This window comes from Eubalaena glacialis, chromosome 13 (assembly GCF_028564815.1).
Source record: "Eubalaena glacialis isolate mEubGla1 chromosome 13, mEubGla1.1.hap2.+ XY, whole genome shotgun sequence".
Classification (NCBI taxonomy): Eukaryota; Metazoa; Chordata; class Mammalia; order Artiodactyla; family Balaenidae; genus Eubalaena; species Eubalaena glacialis.
This window is the reverse complement of record NC_083728.1, coordinates 87,876,368-87,891,088: the sequence shown is the minus strand read 5'-3', so window position 1 is coordinate 87,891,088 and position 14,721 is coordinate 87,876,368.

The following is a 14,721-nucleotide window of genomic DNA, read 5'->3' as shown; positions in this document are numbered from 1 at the left end:
TAAAGTTTGGCGTGTACATAATTTAAAGAGTTAGATACTTCCAAAGGCTTGTTAGAAAAAAATGGAAGAATCCTTTCAACCCTTCTTTATTTCCAGCTCTTCGGAAGTAAGCACTTTTTCAGTTCTTTAGCTGATTATTTTGGTACTTGGTATTTATCTCCATATTTCCAAATAATATGGTTATATTTAGAATTCTTGATTTTTCCAGTTTTAACCATTATCTATTGACTTACCACTGTGGGACAATGAGATCTAGCTCTCTTCCATTACCCAGTCTCCACGCCCACCCACCCCCCACACACACCCCATGTCACCATGCTCCAAATATACATTTGTGATTTTAGTTAGAAAGATATTTAGGATTACATTTTATAACTATGTAAATGCTATTCACAACTGAGCCATATGTTATAATGTTATTACTTTCCCACATGTTTTCCTTGGAGTTCATTGCCTTGGAGTTCATAGTTGCCTCATCTTTTCGTTTGCCTAGTTTTCTAAGCATTTATTCCTAATTGAACCCCTGATACATAAATGTCTTCTCATTATATTCAAACATATGGAGCAGACTGTCACAGAAGTAAAGGTATGTTGCTGTGCCTGCCAGGTGAAGGTTAATTATGAGGTCTGTCAGTTTCATCTTCTTAAAGAAATCTCTACTAGAACCATCTGACCTTCTTTACTCTGGACTGGCTGTCATTTAGGCCTGTAGCTCAGCTGTCATCTTGAAATCTCCTTTAATCAACACCCAGGGGAGTCCCTTTATCTTTCTGGTGTTGGACCCTCACTCATGGATCCCAAGTCTTCCTCTTTCTTGCTTTAGCCCTTCACTTTGGTCAGTTGACCCTCCACAGAACCCACGGATATGGAGGGCCAATTATACTATGCCATTTTATATAAGGAACTTGAGCATCATGGATTTTTGGTAGGGACGGTTCTGGACTGAATTCCCTGCAGATACAGAGGGACAACTGTATACCAGTAGCTTCTGAAAAAGAGTGCTCAGGAAATGTTCAAGACTGTGTAGCAGAGACTGCTACTTATTCCACACGTCTGTCTTCTATTTTTCCTTAGTAATAAAGTTTTTAGCTGGGCACAAGATCATCCAAAATAAAGTCTTTTTTTCTACATTTCCAGCCTCCCTTGCAGCTTCGTGTGGCCATGAGGCCAAATTCTGACCAATGGGATGTAAGCAGAAGTGTTATTTAGCAGTTTCTGAGAAACTTCCTAAAGACATAGCTGGCAAATGCCCCTTGCTCCTTCTTCACCATCCCTTTCTCCATCTGGTGGCTGGTACTCAGATGCTACCATCCTGGACCATGAGGATGAAGCCCACACTCTGGGCATGGCAGAGTGAGGGCTGGAATGAACCTGAGTTGCTGAGAGTTTCATGGAACAGAGCCACTCTAGTGACCTGGATTTTTATGTGAGAAAGAAAGAAAATTGTAACTATTGTTTTGGGTTTTCTGTCGCTTGCATCCAAACCTTGAATTAATGAATATGCCTTTATTCCAGAGTAATTCATAATTGCAGGTTAGCTGTGTACGGAATTGCAGGTTGGAAATTATTTTCCGACAGAATTTTCAATGCATTGGTCCTTTGCCTTCTAGCTTCCAGAGTTGCTATTATAAATACTAATTTGGACCATTTGTTTGTATCCTTAGAAATATATATGTATTAAATACATATACTTAATCTCCATTATTTTCAGTTTCACAAGGATGAGCCTTGGTGAGGTTCTTGGTTTTTCTCAGTTGTGTTGGGACACTTGATAGGCCCTTTATATCTAGAAACTCATGCCCTTCTATTCTGGGAAATTTCTTAAATTTTTTCAGTTATACTTTTCCCTGTTTCTTTCTCTTCTCATATTTTTGCGTATTTTTAATTTCCAACATTTCTTGTTCTCTGACTATTCTTTTTTAAAAAGCATCTTATTTTTGTTTCATGAAAGTAGTATCTTATCTCTCTAAGGATATTAATTATGGTGGGGTTTTTTGTAAAATCTTCTCTCTGCATTGTATCTGTTTCTTTCAGGTTGCTTATTTCTGTTTTTGGTTTTGTTTTTTTGTTTGTTTTTGTTTTTGTATCTATGCCTTTCATACAAGGGGTTTCCCTCAGAAATACTGGCGATCCTTAGCAGGGCACCACAGTGAGTACTAAAAGGTGATTGGCAGCTCTGTGTGCCTGGGTGGAGCTTTCTGCCTGTGGGGTTCACTGTAGGGTGATCCAGCTCAACCATTTCCATGGAGAAACTCCAAACTCAATGTCTTTAAGTCTATTCTCTTCGGCTAGTCATATTTCAGAAAATATTTCTTTTGGGCTAGTCATATTTCAAAATATACTTTTCAGCTTCTGCCTGGAGGATAAAGGCCGGCTACCAGCATTTTGGGAGCTGAGGTCGGGGGCGGAGGTGTGTTTGGTGTCCCAACATTTGGTGCACTAGCTTTCTTTAAATCCCCATATTTTCAATAAGGTACCTTCACCTTCAACTGGGCTTGGATCCCACAGTCCAGAAACCTTCTGTTTTACCTTCTCCAGGAATAAAGTTCCAGTGTTCTTTCGAGGTAGAGAAGGGGCAGTCACCTACCTGTGGGCCCTAAAGGGGAAGGGAACCTAGTTGTCTAATGTCTTTTTTTAAAATTGAGGTGAAATTCACATAACATACAACTAACCATTATGAAGTATACAGTTCAGGGGCATTTAGTACATTCATAGTGTCTATCTAGTTTTAAAGCATTTTCATCACCCCCAAAAGAAAGCCTCACAGACCTTAAGCAATCACTCCTCATTCCCTCTCCCCCAGGCCCAGGCAACCACCACCATGCTTTCTGTCTCTATGGATTTACCTATTCTGGATATTTCCTACAAATGGAATCATACAACTTGTGCCCTTTTGTATCTGAATTCTTTTACTTAGCATAATGTTTTTGAGATTTCTCTACACTGTCACATGTGACGGCACTTCATTCCTTTTTATGGCTGAACAATATTCCATCGTATGTATGTACCACAATTTCTTTATCCATTCAACCACTGATGGACATTTGGCTTGTTTCCACCTTTTGGCTATTGTGAATAATGCTGCTATGAACATTTGTGTACAAGTATTTGTTTGAGTACCTGTTTTCAATCCTTTTGGGTGTATACAGGCATACCTCATTTTACCGTACTTCACAGATATGGGTTTTTTTTTGTTTTGTTCTGTTTTGTTTTACAAACTGAAGGTTTGTGGTAACCCTGCACTGAGCAAGTCTATCTGCATCATTTTTCCAACAGCATTTGCTCATGTCATGTCTCTATGTCACAGTTTAGTAATTCTCAAAATATTTCAAGCTTTTTCATTATTATTATATTGGTTACAGTGATGTGTGATCAGTGATCTTTGATGTTACTACTGTAATTGTTTTAGGGCACCACAAACCGCGCTCATATAAGACAACAAACGTAAGCAATAAATGTTGTGTGTGTTCTGACTTCTCCACTGACTGGCTAGTCCCCCACCTTTCTGCCTCTTTTGGGGCCCCGCTATTCCCTAAGACAACAATATTGAAATTAGGCTAATTAATAACCCTACAATGGCCTCTGAGTGCTCAAGTGAAAGGAAGAGTCACATGTCTCTCACTTTAAATCAAAAGCTAGAAATGATTAAGCTTAATGAGGAAGGCATGCTGAAAGTCAAGACAGACCAAAAGCTAGGCCTCTTGCATCAAACAGTTACCCAAGTTGTAACTGCAAAGGAAAAGTTCTGGAAGGAAATTAAAAGTGCTAGTTCAGTGAACACACGAATGATAAGAAAGCAAAACAGCCTTATTGCTGATATGGAGAAAGTTTTATGATCTGCATAGAAGATCAAACCAGCCACAACATTCCCTTAAGCCAAAGCCTAATTCAGAGCAAAGCCCCAACTCTCTTCAATTCTGTGAAGGTTGAGAAAGGCTAGGGAGCTGCAGAAGAAAAATCTGAAGCTAGCAGAGGTTGGCTCAGGACATTGAAGGAAAAAAGTTGTCTCCATGGGCTTCCCTTGTGGCGCAGTGGTTAAGAATCTGCCTGCCAACGCAGGGGACACAGGTTCGAGCCCTGGTCTGGGAAGATCCCACATGCCGCGGAGCAACTAAGCCCGTGCGCCACAACTACTGAGCCTGTGCTCCGGAGCCCACAAGCCACACTACTGAGCCCACGTGCCACAACTACTGTAGCCCGCGTGCCTAGAGCCTGTGCTCCGCAACAAGAGAAGCCTCCGCAGTGAGAAGCCCGCGCACCACAACAAACAGTAGCCCCCGCTCGCTGCGACTAGAGAAAGCCCACGTGCAGCAAAGAAGACCCAATGCAGCCAAAATAAATAAATAAATAAATAAATAATAAAAATAAATAAAGAATTAGGCTAAATCTACTCTGCTCTATAAATGGAACAAAGCCTGCATGACAGCACATCTGTTTACAACATGGTTTACTGAATATTTAAGCCCACTGTTGAGAACTACTGCTCAGAAAAAAAGATTTCTTTCAAAATATTACTGCTCATGGACAATGTACCCAGTCACCCAAGAGCTCTGATGGAGATGGACCACAAGATTAATGTTTTCATGCTTGCTAACATAACATCCAGCCCATGGTTCAAGGAGTCATTTTGACTTTCAAGTCTTATTTTCTTCCCTTTGCTTTGTTTTTTTTAAATTTTATTGAAGTATAGTTGATTTACAATGTTGTGTTAGTTTCAGGGGTATAGCACAGTGATTCAGATATATATCTTCTTTTTCAGATTCTTTTCCCTTATAGGTTATTACAAAATATTGAGTATAGTTCCCCGTGCTATCCAGTAGGTCCTTGTTGGTTATCTATTTTATATATAGTAGTAAAGTCTTATTATTTAAGAAATACATTTCTTAAGGTTATAGCTGTCACAGATAGTGATTCTTCTGATGGGTCTTGGCAGTCAATTGAAAACCTTCTGGAAAGGATTCACCATAAAGAACATTCATGATTCATTAGAAGAGGTCAAAATACCAACATTAACAGGAGTTTGGAAGAAGTTGATTCCAACCCTCATGGACAACTCAAGACTTCAGTGGAGGAAGCAACTGCAGATGTGGTAGAAACAGCAAGAGAACTAGATTTAGAAGGGGAGCCTGAAGATGTGACCAAATTGCTACAATCTCATGATAAAACTTTCATGGATGCGGAGTTTTCTCTTCTGGATGAGCAAAGAAAGTGGTTTCTTGAGATGGAAACTACTCCTGGTACAGATGCTGTGAAGACTGTTGAAACGACAACAAAGGATTTAGAATATTACATAAACTTAGTTGATAAAGCAGCGGCAGGGTTTGAAAGGACTGACTCCAATTTTGAAAGAAGTTCTACTCTGGGTAAAATGCTATCAAACAGCATTGCAGGCTACAAAAAAAATCATTTGTGGAAGGAAGTGTCAATCAATGCGGCAAACGTCACTGCTGTCTTACATTAAGCGACTGCCACGGCCACCCCAGCCTTCAGTAACCATCACCCTGATCAGTCAGCAGCCATCCACACTGAGGCAAGACCCTCCACCAGCAAAAAGATTATGACTTGCTGAGGGCTCGGATGGTGGTTAGCATTTTTAGCAATAAAGTTTATTTTTTTTTGTAATAAATTTATTTATTTATTTATTCATTTTTGGCTGTGTTGGGTCTTCGTTTCTGTGCGAGGGCTTTCTCTAGTTGCAGCGAGCGGGGGCCACTCTTCATCGCAGTGCGTGGGCCTCTCACTATCGCGGCCTCTCTTGTTGCGGAGCACAGGCTCCAGACGTGCAGGCTCAGTAGTTGTGGCTCACGGGTCCAGTTGCTCCGCGGCATGTGGGATCTTCCCAGACCAGGGCTCGAACCCGTGTCCCCTGCATTGGCAGGCAGATTCTCAACCACTGTGCCACCAGGGAAGCCCCCTAAAGTATTTTTTTTAAATGTTTCTCACCCCCTCTTTTTAAAAAAATATTTATTTATTTATTTGGCTGCGCCAGGCGGGTCTTAGTTGCGGCACGTGGGATCCTTATTTGCAGCATGCAAACTCTTAGTTGTGTCACGTGGAATCTAGTTCCCTGACCAGGGATCGAACGTGGGCCCCCTGCATTGGGAGCGCGGAGTCTTAGCCACTGGACTACCAGGGAAGTCTCAGCAATAAAGTATTTTTAAATTAAAGTATATACATTGTTTTTTAGACATAATGCTATTGCACACTTAAGAGACTACAGTATAGCGTAAACATAACTTTTATATGCACTGGGAAACCAAAAAATTTGTGTGACTCACTTTACTGTGATATTCGCTTTATTTCGGTGGTCCAGAACCAAACCCACAATATCTCCAAGGTACGCCTGTACCTAGGAGTGGAACTACTGAGTCATATGGTAATTCTATATTTACCTTTGTGAGGAACTGTCAAACTGTTTTCCACAGTGGCTGCCCATCAGCAATGTACAAGGGTTCCAATTTCTACATATCCTCTCTGACAACTGTCACTTTTATTTTTCCTTTTTTTGAAAAATTATAGTCATCCTAGTGGGGGTGAAGTGGTTTTGATTTGCATTTCCTAATGACTAATGATATACTGACCATCTTTTCATGTGCTTATGGCTTTTCATATATCTTCTTTGGAGAAATGTCTAATCAAGTCCTTTGCCCATCTTTTTAATTGGGTGGTTTTTCTTTTTGTTGTTGAGTCTAATGCCTTTGTAAACTAACTTTCAATTAAATCTCACATCTTATTTTTAGTCTCTATATTAACCCCACTTCCAGAGGTACCTGCTGCCACCAGTTCCTGAGGGGTGCACTTGAAGTTGTGCCACAGCTTACTGGGGTTCTGTTTGTTTGTGGGGTTTTTTCCCATCTTTTTTTCCCCCCTGTATTTCATTTTCAGTAGTTTCTATTGGTATGACTTCAAGTTCATAATCTTTTCTTCTGTAGTGTCTAGTCCACTGTTTACCCCATTCACCATACTTTTCATCTCAGACATTTTATTTGTCATTTCTAGAACTTAGATTTGGGCCTTTTTATATCCTCTTTATCTCCTCTTATCATGCTCATACTTTCCTCTACCTTCTTCAACATAAGATATATATTTTTAACAGCTGTTTTGCTGTCCTTGTCTACTAATTCTATCATCTGTGTCATTTCTGGCTCTGTCTCTATTGTTTGATTTTCTTGCCTCACTATGGGTTGTTTTCCTGCTTTTTTGAATCACTGATTCTTTTTTTTTTTTTCTTCCACGTTGCATGGCTTGTGGGACCTTAGTTCCCCAACCAGGGATAGAACCCACGCCCTTGGCAGTGAAAGCGTGGAGTCCTAACCACTGGACTGCCAGAGAATTCACATCTGATTCTTTTTATGTTAGATGCCAGACACTGTGAATTTTACATCTGGGTGCTGAATTTCTTTGTATTCCTTTAAATATTTTTGGCTTCTCTGTTGGGATGCAGCTAAGCTATTTGGAAATAGTTTGTAATTTTTTTTCAAGGCTTGGTTTTAAGTTTTGTCAGTGGGGACCAAAGCAGCCTTTAGTCTAGGGCTAATTTGGCTACAGTACTATTTAGCAAATACCTTTCGGAGTACTCTCAATGCCTTGTGTATTATGAGGTTTTCCATTCTGGCTGTTAGGAATGTGAAATATTCCTAGACTTGTGTGCTCTCTAGAAAGTGTTTCACCTGTTCCTTTCTGGTGGTTCATTATCCAGCCTTGAGTAGTTTCTTCATCCACATGTGATGATAAGTACTCAGCCAAAGACTCAAGAGGAACCCTCTGAAGATTTCAGGACCTCTTTCTCTGTCTTTGTGCAGCTCTCCTTCCAATACTTTGCCCTGTAAACTCAAGCTCTCTTGGCCTAAGATCTATCTCCTCAACTCAGGGAACCCAGTGGGCTTTGTGTCAGGTCCCCCTTCTTGTACTGCAGCCTGGGAACTCTATCCAGACAGCAAGCTGGAGAATGATAGGGCTGACCTCGTTCTTTTCCCTTTTCTCAGGTATCAATGTCCTGTGCTGCCCATTGTCCAATATCTGAAAACAACTGTTTTATATACTTTGCCCTTTTTTTTTTTTTTTTTTTTTTCCAGTTTGGCTGCACTGCACGGCTTGGGGGATCTTAGTTCCCAGACCAGGGATTGAACCCGGACCCTCAGCAGTGAGCGTGCGGAGTCCTAACCACTGAACTGCCAGGGAATTCCCCTTTGCCCATTCTTAAGTCATTTAAAGTGGGAGGGTGAATGCAGTCCCTGTTACTCCATCATGGGCAGAGCTGAAGTGTCCTTGCTTGTCTCATCACGGCAGACAACTTTAAAGGTCACAGGTCATGGTATGATTTGTCTGTCTTAGGATCATGGGTCTTCCCACCTTTCCCTCAGTTGCGGTCAGTGACCCTAAGCACAAAATTCTATTGCTACAGTGGGCTGCCCACTCAGTGTGGGCCATGGGAAGACGGGGCTGATTTCCTTAGAAGAATCTGTGAGCCCGGATGGGCCCATGGCCAACTTGTGTAGAGTGAGCCTGCTTAGGACTCCTTCTTTGACTCATTTACTGGTTGGCCTGAAAATATGTCCATTCGAGGGAGGAGAGGACAAAAAAGGAAGTTTTGAAACTAGTCCAGGCTGCAGAGCAAAATGCCCTTATGGCCTTGCCAACCATAGTGCTGGACGCGTCTAGTCCACTGAACTTTGGCATGGCCAACAGAGCATCACAGTGGGGCTCCTGCGGGTTTGAAGCAAGACGACATTTCAGCAGATAACTATTCTCCTTTCAGGAAACATCTTCTATTGTGCTCCTGAAGTCTGGTGTAAATATCAGGGACAGAAATTTACCATGAAACCTGAACTGAGCATTGTTTATCCATCTCACCTCAGAATGGGGCAACCCAGAGCTTTCCATAACTAAGTAGACTCCAGATTCTGAAGGCCTAAGTAAGTTACCTGAGACATTGTTTACATCTTTGTATGCTTCTCCCCTCCCCTGTCACATATGCTTTCACTTGGCCCATTTGGGAGGGAGTCCCCTATGACGAGGTAAACGAGGGTAAAAACGCTCTAGCCAGATTTACAGATGGGTCCTTGTAGTATGCTAGTACTACCTAGAAGTGAACTGGTTCAGCATTATTCAATCAAAAGCCCATAGAAAGTTTCATTTTGAAGATGGTAGCATAAAGGCAGCATTTCCTCTCTACCCTCTTGCAACCATCCAAGAGCAATGGAGAGAATAAGAAACAAAAACACAAATTCCAATTTCAGCAAAACAATGAACTAGCTCCAGCTTCAATCCACAATTCCAATGGAATGGCTGCCGAAAGTAGTGGAGTTCTAGAGGAGGTGTGTGTGGAAGGAAGGGTAGCAAGGTCACTGCTATTGCAGATCTCAAAAAGAGCCAGGACAACACATTTCTCAAGGGTGAGGGGCATATCATGGCACGCAAAAGCCCTTGAGGGTCTGTCTTAGGTGTTTGAGATGGGGAACTGAGTAGGTCAGACAGGTGCTTCCTGGACCCAGTTTAACTCAGAGAAACAGAAGAGTTGGAGTGAATGACAATCATACGGGCAAGTCTTGGCATGAGGCCCCCTCTCTCTCTCTCTGGGGTAGCAAGGTAAAAGAGGGACTTTACCGGACATCCCTGGTGGTCCAGTGGTTAAGACTCCGCGCTTCCACTGCAGGGGACGAGGGCTCAGATCCCTGGTCGGGGAACTAAGATTCCGCATGCCACATGGTGCAGCCAAAAAAAAAAAAGAGAGAGAGAGAGACTTTACATTATGAAAAACTCTACAGGTAAGTAAACAGGGAGTTGGATGAACCCAACAGCATAATAAGGTAGGTCTGATATTATCAAACACACCTTAGTTTCAGGTACCCAGAGAAAATTCACAAAACTTGGCTATATATTAGGCTACAAAGAAAGCCTTGTTAAGCTTGAAAAAATAGAACTAATACACATACATCATTCTCTGATCACTGTGTAGTATCACTAAACATTAAGATTAAAACTAAGAGAAAAAAAATGTCCCTATCACCTGAATATTTTTTTATTGTTCTCTTTTAAAAGAACTCTTTTTTTTTTTTTTTTTTTTTTTTGCAGGCTTTAGGCAAAGGGAACATGAACCGGCTGGTGAAGAAGGGAGGTTATTCATACCAGCTACAGCTTTGTTGTAGAAAAGTTCTGTAGCTTCTACATATATTTCTTTAAAAGAAACTCTTGAGTCATTAAAGAAGTACAAATCGAAACGAATATTTAGAAAATAACAAAACCACAACCTTACAGAATCTATGAGATACAGCTAAAACAGTGCTCTTAAAAAAAATTTTTTTTTTTTTGGCCGCACCATGCAGCTTGCGGGATCGAACCCGGGCTCCCAAAGTGAAAGCGCCGAGTCCTAACCAGTGGACCGCCAGGGAATTCCCTAAAACAGTGCTTATATGAAATGTTTTTAGCCTTAATGAATAAAAAGTTAAAATAAAATAAGTAAGCATCCAACGCAAGAAATTAAGATCTTTAAGACGTTAACTGGTGTACGGGTCACCGTAGAGCCACGCCTCTCCACTGTCTGCTGCGCTGTGTGCCCCCTCCTCACTCTGCAGCCAGGAGTAAGCACGCCCCACCTCACATTCTGCCTATGGCCCACCTGCCAGCTCCCAGCCCTTCCCAAGGTACATCAAAGGACACTGGTAATACTTTGCGAAGACCCCTTTTAAAACTTTACATGCTTTGCCCTAGTCCATGCTATTACGACTCCAGTCAGCAAAGGAGAAGTACCAAACCACCAGAACCCAGGCAGATGGTCACAGCCAGGGCAACTACAGCTTTCTTGTAGAGTTTCTTCTGACATTTCTCTCCTTAAAGAAGGAGAAAAGATATCCACTATTATTTAACTAGTTCTAGATGCTCAAACAACTAAATTACACAAGAGAAAGTAATTAGAGAGTTTAAAAAATCAAAAGAAGTTAAAATTATCACTACTTGAATATCAGGTGATCTCTACCTAGAAAAAATGAAGAAAATAACTGAAAAAAAAAAAAGTATTATAAACAGTAAGTGAAATCAGGAGGAGGTTGGATACAGTCCAGAGGCCCGAATGAAGCACCAGGTTTCTTGGGAAACCGTCAGGAATGTAGTGGCAGGTCATGTCTATCAGATCCCTTCTGTCACTGAGGGTGTGGTCATTTAAATGTTCTGGAAGAAACACTTACTCTGTATTTGGGTTTTCTTTCCCAGCAGGTCATGCCTCTGACTATTTCACCAACCCTGGAATTACTGACTTTGCATAACACAGGGGGGTCCAGACAAAATGTCTCCAACCAGGAAACTCATTTCCCAGTGAGAGAAATAAGACAGTTGGCCAGCCATGGGCCATGATCATATTTCCCATCCACAAGAAGCAGCTGGTCCTATAGAACAATGAAATGGTGTTCTGAAAACAGATCTAGCAGTACCCAGGAGACTGCACCTGTGAGGCTGGGACACTTTCTTGTAGAAAATGATACGTGGAAAAAAAAGAAAAGAAAAGAAAATGATATGTGATCTCACACAGTGACTGAAATGCAGTGTCAATTCTCCCTCAGCCGATATTAGAGGTTCAGAAACCAGGGGCTGGGGTTGGGGTGGAAGGTGGCAGCTCTCACTATTACTTTGATCTCTAAAAATATTTCCTTTTCATCCCCCAAATCACTCATGTTCTGTGGACTTAACTGTCCAAGTGGGCGAGGTATTTTCACCAGGGAACCCGATGAGGGTTCCACCTGGCCATCTGGGGCTCCTCCCACGGCAGGCTAATGGCAGAAAAGGGTGTTCCCGTGCTAGCTGTGCTCTGATTACACAGGGGAAATGGGGTTGTTACTCCCCGATAGGGTTTGGGAGGGGCAGAGGAGGTTGCCTCCTGGCACCGCCACACCCAGTGGCACAAATTAACCAAAAACGATCACAGCCCATATTAACGTTCTAATTTTCCTCCCCCACGACTATCCTGTACACCAGGGTTTGTGGTAGCTAAGACTACCAATTTGTTCGAGGTTTCAGGATAGTAAGAAATAACCCTCGGCTAACGGGAAATACAGGAGGAGTGGGCAGCACTTGGAAACTGTGAACTCGAGAAGGAATGTTTAAAGTGGTCCGAGATGCCACAGCTGCATATCTGGATGTGACTTGGTGTCATCTTTTTTTCTGGGGGGCAGGGTGGGGGCAGCGTTTAAGTGCATTTGCGGCTGTGATAACTGGAGAGATGAAACCAAGTACACATCGGGGTGCCCAGAGCTTAGTTCTGGGCCCTCTTCTCTGTCTACATGCTGCACCTAAGCAACCTCACCCAGTCTCATGGCTTTAAATAGTTCCTATACACTGATGACTCCTAAACCTACATTTCCACTTCTGGCCTCACTTGCAAATCCAAACTATATATCCACCTGCCTACTTGATCAACTACTTGGAGGCCTCACAAGCATCTCAAATCAAAACATCCAAAGCAAGGCTACTGATTTCTGGCTATCAGCATCCCCTAACCTTCTTCTGCTACAGTCTCCTTTTTTTTTTTTTCAATAAATGGCACCATAAGCCACCCAGTTGCTCAAAACAAAAATCTAGAGCTGCCCTGTCCAATATGGTAGCCACTAACCACATGTGACTACTTCAATTTAAATTTTAATTAATTAAAGTAAAATAAAAATTTCAGGTTCTCAGCTTTATTAGCCACATTTCAAGTGCTCAATGGCCACACGTAGCTAGTAGCTACCATACTGGACAGTCAGATACAGAACATTTCCATCATCACAGAGAGATCTACTGGACAGTGCTTCTCTAGAGAAGTTGCCATTGATTCCTCTTTCCCTCACCTCCCACATGTAATCCATTGACAAATCCTATGGATTTTACCTCCAAAACATTCCCTGAATCAATCCATAACTCTCCAACCTACTCCTACAACCCTAGTCTCTGCCACCATCACCTTTCACCCAGACTGCTGAACTCACTTCTTAATTGCCCTAGTTTCAATCATCCCCACTGTAACCATTTCCGCTATAGCAGACAGAATGATTTTTTTTTGAAACTGAACATCAGATCATCTCTTGCTCCTCCTACAATCCTTCCAATGGTTTCTGTGGCAGAGGCTGTGGTTTTATCCTAATATCCTTTCTCCCCTTCCACTTCGGTAATAGAGCCTCTGAAGTTTAGGTGAGCACATAGAAGCCCAAAATAAAGAAAACATTTTCCAGAGTCCCTCCTTTCACTTAGGTGTGGTCATGTGACTGAATTCTGACCAGGGTGAGCCAATGAGGTTGTGTGTACGTCCTTAAAAAGAGCAGGTTCTTCCTGCTACTGTAACAGCCATGATGGCTGAAGCTGGAATAGACCATGAGGTGAACTTGGGAGGAGAGGTAATGCACTGTGGAGCAACAAGATAGAGGGAGTGTGGGTCCCTGACATAGTGGAGCAACGCACCAGCCCTGAAACACCTACCTAGACTTTTACATTGGAGAGAAATAAACTTCATCTTGTTTAAGCCCCGATTATGTGAGGTATTCTGTCATAGTGGGACTTAATTCTAATACAGCTTCCCATCACACTTAGAAGAAAATCCCAAATTCCTTACTAAAGTCTGGAAGGTTCTACATGATCAGGTCCCACTCCAGTATAATCCCCCCATCCCCCCCACACTCCGACCTGCTTTGTTCTTTGCTGCTTCCACACACCAAGCTTCCCCATGCTTTAGGGCCTTCGAACTTGCTTTTGCTTCTGCCTGGGTTGCTCCTTTTTTGTTACTCAGGTGTAAGCTTTAAATATCACTGCTTCAGAGATGGTCCCCTGACCAATCTGAAATACCCAACAAGTCACTCTCTTTTACAATAACTTACTTTGATTCTCTGCATAGAACTTATCAGAGCTGATGATTCTTTAATTTGTTTATTGTCTGCCTCTCCTACTAGAATGTAAATTCCATGAGGATAGGAATTTTGATTGGTTGGTTCACTGCTGTATTCCAAGTGTTTACAACAGTGCCTGAAACCCAGTAAACTACTCAATAAGTGTTTGTCAAATGAATGCTCAAATACTGTTCCACGGATAGGGTGGTGGTTAAAAGCAGGGCTTCTAAAGTCAGACGTCCCAGATCAGAACCCTGGCTGGGCCACGAATCAGTCGTGTGACCTACCCAAGTTGTATACCTAAGACTCTCTGTAAAATGAGATTTCCTACAGCATAGGGTAGGAGTAAAAAATATATACATATATAGCGTTTATAAAGCACTCCCTCTCCTTCCCCCTTCCTTACTCTGAGAGCTCCCGTCTTTTCTCCCTCTCTTTGGACCCTCACTTGGCCACTTCCCTTCGGCTTTGCGTTCCTCTCGGCACAGTCTAGCTGAAACTAGTCCTTTGAAATTTAGCGGGAATTAACATCATCCCTCAGGAGGACCAGAGCTGCGCACGCGCAGAACACCCACTCTTTCTCGTCAGCCATCTTTGCAGCCTCGACAGCCAATCAGAGTTATCGCCGGGGCCGAGTTCCGAAGACTCACCAATCAAGTGTGGGAGGCGGTCAGCCCCGGAGGCAGTGGCGAGAGGGGGCGGGAACAAGGAGAGAGCACGCACAGTTCTCGCAGCCAGGGTCTCAGCAGCCCAATCCAAGAGGCCTGAGGTCTGAAGGCAGTGGGGCGTGGCGTTGGCAGCTCCCGCAACTCGAGGCCGTCCAATGCCGGGCCAATCAGAGTGAGGAGGTGGAGGAGACTAGCCAATCAGCGTG